A 10,279-nucleotide genomic window follows, 5' to 3' on the forward strand; every position below is an offset into this window, starting at 1 on the left:
AAGGCAAGAAAGATAGCAAGCAGCACAACCCCAGCAACAATTATCAGATCTATTTCGTAGGAGAGCATGCCTCTCAGAGTCTCACATTAATTTCTTTATACTTACCGGTACCACCGTTCCCCAGCTGAAGAGTTCTGAATCCACTCTGGATCCTTCTCAGCAGTCTGTTCTATGGGAACACTTTATTAACTGCTCCTTCCCCTCGATGCAGCTCTGAATCCTCCCTGTAGCAGGGGGTCTTTGCTCATGCCTGAAGATATTTCTTTTCCCAGGTTTTCAGCACCACTTCTTGCGCACGCCCTACTAGCCAGCAAGAATGATGCTGCAACAGGATCCTTCTGCACACGTTTATTGGGAGAGCTTGATTGCAGAGGTGAAGAGACCTCTGGCCCAGAACTGGTGCTGCTTATATAGGCCTAGGAGAGGCATGTCTCATACCTGGATTGGTTGTGCTTGGGTTATGCTTACCACCTCATTTGCATGCCTACATCTGATTGGTTAACTTGTCTCTCATCTGATTGGTTAACTTGTCTCTCATCTGATTGGTTAATTTTGGTTAATTCTCAAAACCTCATCTTGGCAAAAAATCTTTACTGCCTATGTATGCGTGGTGGCCAGCGGTAGCCAGCGCCACCCTGCAATGGCACATGTGGCTTCCCACAATAAAAAATTAAAAATTAAAAAAAAAGAATTTCTTCCAATATTTTCTATTAATTATTGTAAGAACAGTTATGTACATTGAGATATATTTGTGTATTATTTCTCCTTTAGTTCCAATTATTTTCTTGCTTCAGATATTAGAAACTCTTTGAAGATATATTCAAATATACATTTATTTTGCATTATGCCTGAGTTGTTTCTTGTGGTGCTGGGAATTGATTCTCAACATCTTCGGAATTTGTTGTAGCACTGAGAAGTAATCCTACACGTATACATTAATACTTTTATGGAATTGTGAAGAGTTGAGTCATCTATCTCCTTTCCATAGCTGTAAAGCCATCTGATAATGTTTGTGCTTCGAAAATTAGATTCCATGATATTCACATAATACAGCTTTACACTGTTTTCTCATCTAATATCTTGTTCATTTTCTAAGTTGATTTAAAATCTTTCCAATTTTGAGATACAATTAATAATCCCTACCACTTTATCTATTAAAGTATGCAATCCCATGCACCTACATTTTGTTTGTTTGTTTATTTGTTCTTGGAGACAGAGTTTCTGTGTGTAGCCCTGGATGTCCTGGAACTCACATAACTTGTTAGTTTTTGAGCATTGCGTCAAAAAACAAAAATAAATCACATAAATATTATCAACCTTGCAAGGCCCTTATCACCTTACATGCTAATTTTAAAAGGTTTTATTTTTCAGTTCTGGAGAGTTTACATAATGGAATTATTTAGAATGTGCTATTTTGGTTTTTAATCATATGAAATTACACTGGATATATAAAATGCATTTATTTTACAGAAATTAATTAAACTTGTAATTTAAAAATTTTCAGTTATTGTGACTAAAGCTATTATAAACTTTCTATGAATGTTTTTTGGAGAATATTTTCAAACCTCTTGACTTTTACATAAATGTGAAAGTGCTGGATCATTTGGGCAGTCTATTTCTATATTTTAAATAGCTATAGACTGCTTTTCTGAAGAACTGTAAGTTTCACATTCCAGACAATTATGTACGACATATCTTTGTCAACATTTATTTTGTTTCCTTTCTTCACAATTTATTATTGCTATCATTCTAGAATGTAAGTGGGATCTTTTTGTGGTGTTGCTTTGCTTTAATGAGTCATGATTCCAAACATCCTGGAAATCTTTATCCATGTGCCTTTGGATTAATGATCTCTCTCTCTCCCTCTCCCTCTCCCTCTCCCTCTCCCTCTCCCTCTCCCTCTCCCTCTCCCTCTCCCTCTCCCTCTCCCTCTCCCTCTCCCTCTCCCTCTCCCTCTCCCTCTCCCTCTCCCTCTCCCTCTCCCTCTCCCTCTCCCTCTCTCTGTCTTTGAGACAGGGTTTCTCTGTGTAGCCTTGGCTATCCTGGAACTCACTCTGTAGACCAGGCTGACCTCGAACTCAGAAATCTGCCTGACTCTGCCTCCCAAGTGCCTGGATTAAAGGCGTGCTCCACTACTGCCCGGCTGCTTTCTCTCTCTTTTTAACGAATTTCATATGTGGTTTAGAAATATTTTCATACATTCAGTAGGCTGCATGATTCAGTAGGATGCTAGATTGATATGTTGTTGCTACTATTTAGATTTTAAGTGTTATTATTCGATTCAAAATTACAAAATGAATAGCTAAGTTCTAACACATTCTACTACAAGTTATTCAACTAGGTCTTTGGATCTAGTTTGAATTAGTTTTTAAATGGTATGAAGTAGAAGAGTAATGTCATTTCCATAACTATGTGCTTTCTGACTACTTTTTGTTGAAAACACACTTTCCGAATAATTGTGTTGGCATCATTTAGGAAAGTTGGTTTTCCATAACAGTATCGATTATCACACTTTCATTGCTACTGTAGTGACAAATATATTATCCAAATTATAATAAAACAATCAGATAACTATACTTTTTGCAAAGGTTTTGTAATTAAGAAGTGTGCTGGCTCCTCCAAATTTGTTGTTTCAGAATATATATATATATATATATATATATATATATATTATTGTGTACCCAGACAGGGAAAAACCCAGGAGGCCTCAACCCTTCTCCACAATGACCTACATGTAGCTCAGGAGTAATGAAAGTTTGAGCAATAGTCTTCTGCAGGGAAGAACATGCCAATTGCGGTTCAGTAGCAGATATTGAATCCTGTAAGAATAAAAGAAATGACATCGTACAGTCTGAACAGGTTATATGTATATAGGGTGTAGCAATGAAAAGGAGGCGATAAATTGAAATGGAACAAGGGGGAGTATATGGAACAACTTGGATAGAGTAAAGGAAACAGATAAATAATTCAATTATCATCTCAACGTTTTAAAATGGCTTAAAATGATTTTATTTTTATTTATGTATATTGTGGCATCTCTGTGAGAATACCATATGTGTGCAGGTGTTTGCAGATGTGATCTCACAGCACATGGGTGCAGTTACAATGAGCGATCTCTCCAACCTTGCTAATTTGAATTAGCATGAAGATTTTAGGATTAATGTGTCAATTTCTATGAGAAATCTATTTATTTTGACAATAATAACATCAATCTGCCAATTTTAATCTGCTCACTTACCAATAGTGTCTTTTGGCAATCTACTATGTTAGTCTTTTGAAGTTTTTAAGGAGTTAATTGGGAAGACAAACAGTTTTAACAAATTTAGACGCCTGAGAGCTCCAAGAGACTAAGTCTACAACTAAAAAATATACATGGGCTGGCCCGATGCCCCTGGCACATATGTAGCAGAGGACTCCCTTGTTTGGCCTCAGTGGGAGAGGATATGCCTAATCATGTAGGAACTTGATGCCCCAGGGAAAATTGATATGGGAGGGGGGGACTCTCAGACACAAAGGAAAGGAGGAATGGGGTAAAGAACACTGAAAGGGTGTCTAGGAGGGGGCAAAATTTGAATGTAAATAAATAAAATAATTAATTAAAAATAGAGAGACAATTTGATCACTTACCTTTTTTATATTCTACGACATATATTCTGTTTTTCTTAATTTTTTATTATTTTCTTTTTTTTTTTTTCAGCTTTTAGACTTTGCTTATAATCACAGTGGTTTGTTAGGAAATCTTTGTCTTGTGAAATGGAATCTATTACTGTGTCTGCAATATGTTCATTGTTTTTATGCTATGGCTTATGACTCACATTTGGTTGGAAATTATACATCATATTGATGGCAGCAATGATGTTAGCCTGTTCTCTCAAGTAATGGACACACATAGTCAGGAGTTTTTTTTTTTCCATTTTTTATTAGGTATTTAGCTCATTTACATTTCCAATGCTATACCAAAAGTCCCCCATACCCACCCACCCCCACTCCCCTACCCACCCACTCCCCCTTTTTGGCCCTGGCGTTCCCCTGTACTGGGGCATATAAAGTTTGCGTGTCCAATGGGCCTCTCTTTTCAGTGATGGCTGACTAGGCCATCTTTTGATACATATGCAGCTAGAGTCAAGAGCTCCGGGGTACTGGTTAGTTCATAATGTTGTTCCACCTATAGGGTTGCAGATCCCTTTAGCTCCTTGGGTACTTTCTCTAGCTCCTCCATTGGGAGCCCTGTGATCCATCCATTAGCTGACTGTGAGCTTCCACTTCTGTGTTTGCTAGGCCCCGGCATAGTCTCACAAGAGACAGCTACATCTGGGTCCTTTTGATAAAATCTTGCTAGTGTATGCAATGGTGTCAGCGTTTGGATGCTGATTATTGGGTGGATCCCTGGATATGGCAGTCTCTACATGGTCCATCCTTTCATCCTGAGTGAGGTAACACATTCACAAAGGAACTCACACAATATGTACTCACTGATAAGTAGATATTAGCCCAAAACCTAGGATACCCAAGATATAAGATACAATTTGCTAAACACATGAAACTCAAAAAAAATGAAGACTGAAGTGTGGACACTATGCCCCTCCTTAGAAGTGGGAACAAAACACCCATGGAAGGAGTTACAGAGACAAAGTTTGAAGCTGAGATGTCAGGAGTTTTTTAAAGAGAAAAATTAACCTTTTGAACAACTCTATTTTATTTGAGGTAACTTTTTTTTCTCTTTATTCAAAGTTTTATTTGTAGGAATAGGGATGTTTCTGGGTTTGGGTCCTACAGGTTTGTCACTATAAACACATTCTCTACAACAGAGCTACAAGACATGATTATATCCATGGTTTCAACTCACTGGCTCAGGCTCAATCATCATCCTGCAGCAATATCCCTCATTATGATAATCAGAAAACATTAACCATCAATTTGAAATGGATCACAGAATGCATGCCTCATGAAAGTAACACACATTGATTTGTCATAAAAACTGAATCTTTTGTGATCATTCACTGAAAGCTGATAGCAAACGACCTGCAATTTTGCCAACTTCAAGGTTATTGGAAAAGACAGTTTCAGCTATCAAGGCATTGCTTTAAACAGATAAATCTCTATAGATACTCAGAATTACAGTATCATCCTTTCTTTTGCTTACTTATTCATCCAAATCTCTAAACAGCTGAGCTAGGTCACCTAGCATATCCATCATCCTTGAGTTTTTATAAAAATTCAGGATATTTCCAATGAATGCAAACAATATTGGTATTTTTCAAAAGCATTATTTGTAGAGCAAGTGATTATATATTTGGATTGTTTCTATTTTATGAACATATTTCTGCTCTGATGAGCTTACGCGGGTATTTGGGGGGACTAAAACAAAGTATTTCATATTAATAAGAAACTGTCAAACTGTGTTCTCTTTAGTTCTTAATCAGCATTTTTAAATTCTAAATTTCACAGAGATGAGAGCTCATTAAATTTATAAATGCCCCTGGATGTTAGGACAATTTTGCTTTAATTATCTTTACAATTTGCAAAATGTCCACTGTTATCTCATTCCAAACATAAAGAATGTTACATTTTGGACCTTTTGACCGTTTTCTTCAAGATAATGATGTATGTTTTTCTAGTGGAAACCCTGACTGGGAGGCATGCCGATTGTCTCAGGGACTTAGTCATTTAACTTATTGCTGTTAAGCTCTTGGTGTCAGTTACAATCCATCAGTCCCAGTGCTTATTGGAATGTGGCTGTTGACAAATTAGGAATGTGTAGATAGTGACAATTATTTTCATTTAACTTATCTTGGTACTCGAGCCTAGGCTGGCAATCATTTCTCTCAAAGTATAACTTTCATTTTGAGTTTTGTTCTTTGTCTGTTTATACTCCGAGGCCATAAGAGCTGAACTTAACTCTCTGCTTCTCTATTTTTTGATAACAAGAAATGTGATAATAGGAACATTACAAAAAATTTTAAGGTTTTTCTCTATATGGGTCTACATTAGGCACAAAAAAGTTTATGGGCAAAACTAAACAAAAGACCCCCCCCAAAAAAATTTCTACTTTTTCTCCTGAAATTATCTTGTGCATCATAATTAAGAGATATACCTAATCCTATTTTTAAGCATTAAAAAGGCTAGCATTAAAGTGTTACTATAGTTCAAACCTTCATTTAGTTTGCTTTTAATTTTAAAAGATAAGTTATAAAGCTGAATAAATAGCTCAATGGATAAAGTGCTTGCTCTGAAAGCATGAAACCTAAATACAGATTCCAAGAACCAGGTGGGCATGGCAATCTGTCTGTAGTCCCAGGACACCAAAGGCAGAGAGAAAGGGGGTCCCTTCGAACAGACAGCTAGAATGATTAGCTAAAATCTTCAGCCTGAGTCAATAAATAAGCAATAAGCAAAGAAATCTTCCAGAAACCTCAAGCCTCCACTCATAGGCAATGCATGCCCACCATCTACATATAAATATGCAAAAATAAAGTTTAAGAGAGATAAAATGCTTACATAGTTCAGTTAGTAAATTTCATTCATAATGATTTCACACTGTATAATAATATTCTCAAAAATAATATTAAGAATGATAATCTTAAGAATATATTGGTTTTAAGTTAAGTACTTCATTATAACACATAGATATAAAGTGCTGTGGATGCTTGTGCTTATACAAAGCAGTGGAATTCATCTTGAACTTGTAAAAGCTTAAGCTTACTGCTAACATGAGGTCAAAAAACACTTATTTTTGAAGTACTTAGTGCTTTTTTTAATTGCCTCACCAGTAGGATTCATATTTTTATCTGTTACAATATAGTGAATTAATGGGATGTTCAGACAAGAAATAACACTTATATATTTTAATAAAAAATTTTAATATAGTTATTCTTTAGGCAGTTGTGAAATAAAACTGGTATATAATTTGTATTACCCCAGTAGTCTATGCTGTAGTCTATTTTTCCATTTTATCATAGCCCATACACACTCAATTTTCCTAATATTATGGAACAGATTTTATTTTTTAGATATTTTTCTTTAACTTACTCTTTCCTATTATTTATTTCTAGGTGTTCAAAATACTGTAGCTGTTTATAACATCTTAATCAACCTTTATTTTAACAGTGTGGGGTGTGTGTGTGTGTGTGTGTGTGTGTGTGTGTGTGAGAGATAAATTTTGGTCATTTTTACCACAATCCCCTTGCTCACATTTGGCCATTTTCTACTCTCCCTGAGTCTTCCATCTTAATAAGAGCTTGTACGCCTTATTTGTGTGACCTATTGAATTAAATAGCCTTTAAACACGATGGTTAATTAGTTCAACAATACATAAGTAAGGAACAACAATGATGACACTTTTTTAAAGGAAAGTAAGAATTAGGCTAAGTCAGTCTACATTTACAAAATCCTCCAACATTGGAGGTCCTAGGGAGTGTTCTCAAATAATTAACTGCGAATTTTCCATGTCACAATTTAAAGAGGTGGTTTTGTCATTTGTCAGTATAAAGTCATTCCAGTGGCACTCTTACTGACATTGGGATGACAAGAATTGACAAAGTGTCTGTGTCTAGGGTGTCAATCACTACCTTGAATAGAACATTCTGGAACCGAATACAGAGGAGCATTATTTGGGCAGGTTTTTTTGATTTTTTGTTTTTTGTTTTTTTTTTGTTTTTGTTTTTGTTTTTTTTTTTTATTTTGTTTTGCTTTTCCTTTGTAATATAACAGAAATTTACCTGGTATAGTTAGACATGAATTTTGTGAAGCTATATGTTTGTGAATATGTTCATGGTTTAAAATCAGCTTTCATCTTTTTTTTCTTTTTACTGGTTATTTTATTTATTTACATTTCAAATGCCATGCCCCTTCCATTTTCCCCTCTAAAAACCCCCTACTCTGTCCCCCCTGCTTCTATGATAATATTCATCCACTCTTCCACTCTCACCTCAGTTCCCTAGCATTCCCCTATGCTGGGTCATTGAGCTTCATCTTTATGGAGTTCATTTTCTTTGTTAAAATACTGTCTTAGTCAGAGTTTCTATTCCTGCACAAAATCATAACCAAGAAGCAATTTGGGGAGGAAAGGGTTTATTTGGCTTACACTTCCATACCAAAGGAAGTCAGGAATGGAACTCAAGCAGGTCAAGAAGCAGGAGCTGATGCAGAGGCCATGGAGGGATGTTCTTTACTGGCTTGCTTCCCCTGGCTTGCTCAGTTTGCTCTCTGATAGAATCCAAGACTACCAGCCCAGGGATGGTCCCACCCACAAGGAGCCTTTCCCTTTTGATCACTAATCGAGAAAATGCCTTACAGCTGGATCTCATGGAGGCATTTCCTCAACTTGAGCTCCTTTTTCTGTGATAACTCCAGCTGTGTCAAGTTGACCCAAAACTAGACAGTACAAATACTTTGGTTACATTCTGCATATGGTGGAAAGGCCTAGATTTGTTCAAATAAATAGACTTTTGTGTGTTTGTGGCTTACTTACAAATAATAAGTTTAGAAAAGTTAAAAATTTTAAAAATATTTTAATAACAAAATAATTTTGAAATTGAAGTCTACTTAGACACACTGAGAACATATTGCTATATTTAGTACATAAAGCAAGGCGTTTGAGTCATGCATGTTCATGAAATGGAATTTGTCTTGATCACAAGTCAAATCTGTATTGCCAGTCTCAGGAAAGAGGTAGGAGCCTTGCCGGTTCTTAGGATCAACTAAGTCACTTTGGTGAACATTTGTTAAAATCTTTTACTGTCACGTGGCACAGTGAAGAAATGAGACTTCTGTTCAAACCCAGGGACATTATTTGATTAGCATATGTTCGAATCCCAAATTTCTCATTATGATGCCTGTGACCCAGAGTAATTTCTTTGTTGATGTTGTTTTGTTTTTTGTTTTTTGTTTTTGTTTTTTTGTTTGTTTTATGTTTTTTGAGACAGGGTTTCTCTGTGTAGACCTGGCTGTCCTGGAACTCACTCTGAAGACCAGGCTGGCCTTGAACTCAGAAATCCATCTGCCTCTGGCTCCCAAGTGCTGGGATTAAAGGCTTGCTCCACCACTTCCCAATGGGTAATTTCTTTTAAAGGCCTTAATTTCGGTTTTCTAGGGGTTTAATTTGTCAAGATTCTCTTGTAGTACTAAGCAGGAAAGGTATGGCTCGATGGTTAAATAAATAGATAAATAGGTAGCTATATCAGGTAGATGATAGGTAATTAGATAATAGATTGGTAAATAGATGAAAGTTTATAAGAAAAATGACTTTTGTGGTTATAGACAATTGATTTTCCACAACACAACTTCTGAGACCAGGAAACCAAGAGTGGGCCCTAGAATCACAAAAGGGGAAGTACCTGCATAATTCTCAATGGAAGCCTGGCAGCTAGAATCTGAAGGTCTGCTCTAGAGTTGCAAGACTGGAGACCCTAGCCTCTTGAAGACCAGGGCAAGAAAAGGAGGGTACATTCCAGCACCAAGAGACAGATAGGATATTCCTTCTATTTCTTATGTTCTATCTTTTCCTCTATTCCACTGATTTGTTGTTTACTCATATGTATCTTGCCACAGAGCCCACTGACTTCCATGTCACACACATTTAGAATTGTTTTCTAGGAATTCTTCTATTAAGCAGAGAGACACTAAAATAACTATCACAGAATATAAATGAGTTTTGTGAATAGCTAATATACAGGTTCATTAAGCTACTACCATATTCTTATATAAACTGATCACAGGATCCTTTAGATTAAAATCTTTATATGGAAACACATAATATGTAGCAAATAAATTAACTCTTGCTCTGTATTATTGACTTTTTCTGTTATTCTATTTTAATTAAGATTTCTTAATTAAAAGCTCAAAATTGCTCAAAATTGCAATTTGTAAATTCCTATTTTAGATATATTTTCTTTTCAGTAAGGTCTAGTCTATGAACAAATACATTAAGAGAGAGCATAATGGCAAAGCTTTTCCTCACAATATATCTCAATGTGCATAGAAGTTACAAAAATTACATGTACATATCATGTATCATATACATATTTACAAGGAAATATAAGCAAGCTGATTCTACATGTACAGAATCCCAGTAGCAAGGTCGCTAGAGTAGAAGAATGGGCTTCCAGGCCAGCCTAGGATACTTGGAGAAATATTGTCTAAATATTAAAAAGGAAAAATGGAAAGAAAAAAATTAAGAAGCAATATATGTTTGTCAGACTCTATAGTTTGAGCAGTTATATTAGCTGTGTAATTCTGGATATTTACCCGAATGAAATATTCTTTTACTAAATGGCCGTTG

This window comes from Mus musculus, chromosome 14 (genome assembly GCF_000001635.26).
Source record: "Mus musculus strain C57BL/6J chromosome 14, GRCm38.p6 C57BL/6J".
Lineage (NCBI taxonomy): Eukaryota > Metazoa > Chordata > Mammalia > Rodentia > Muridae > Mus > Mus musculus.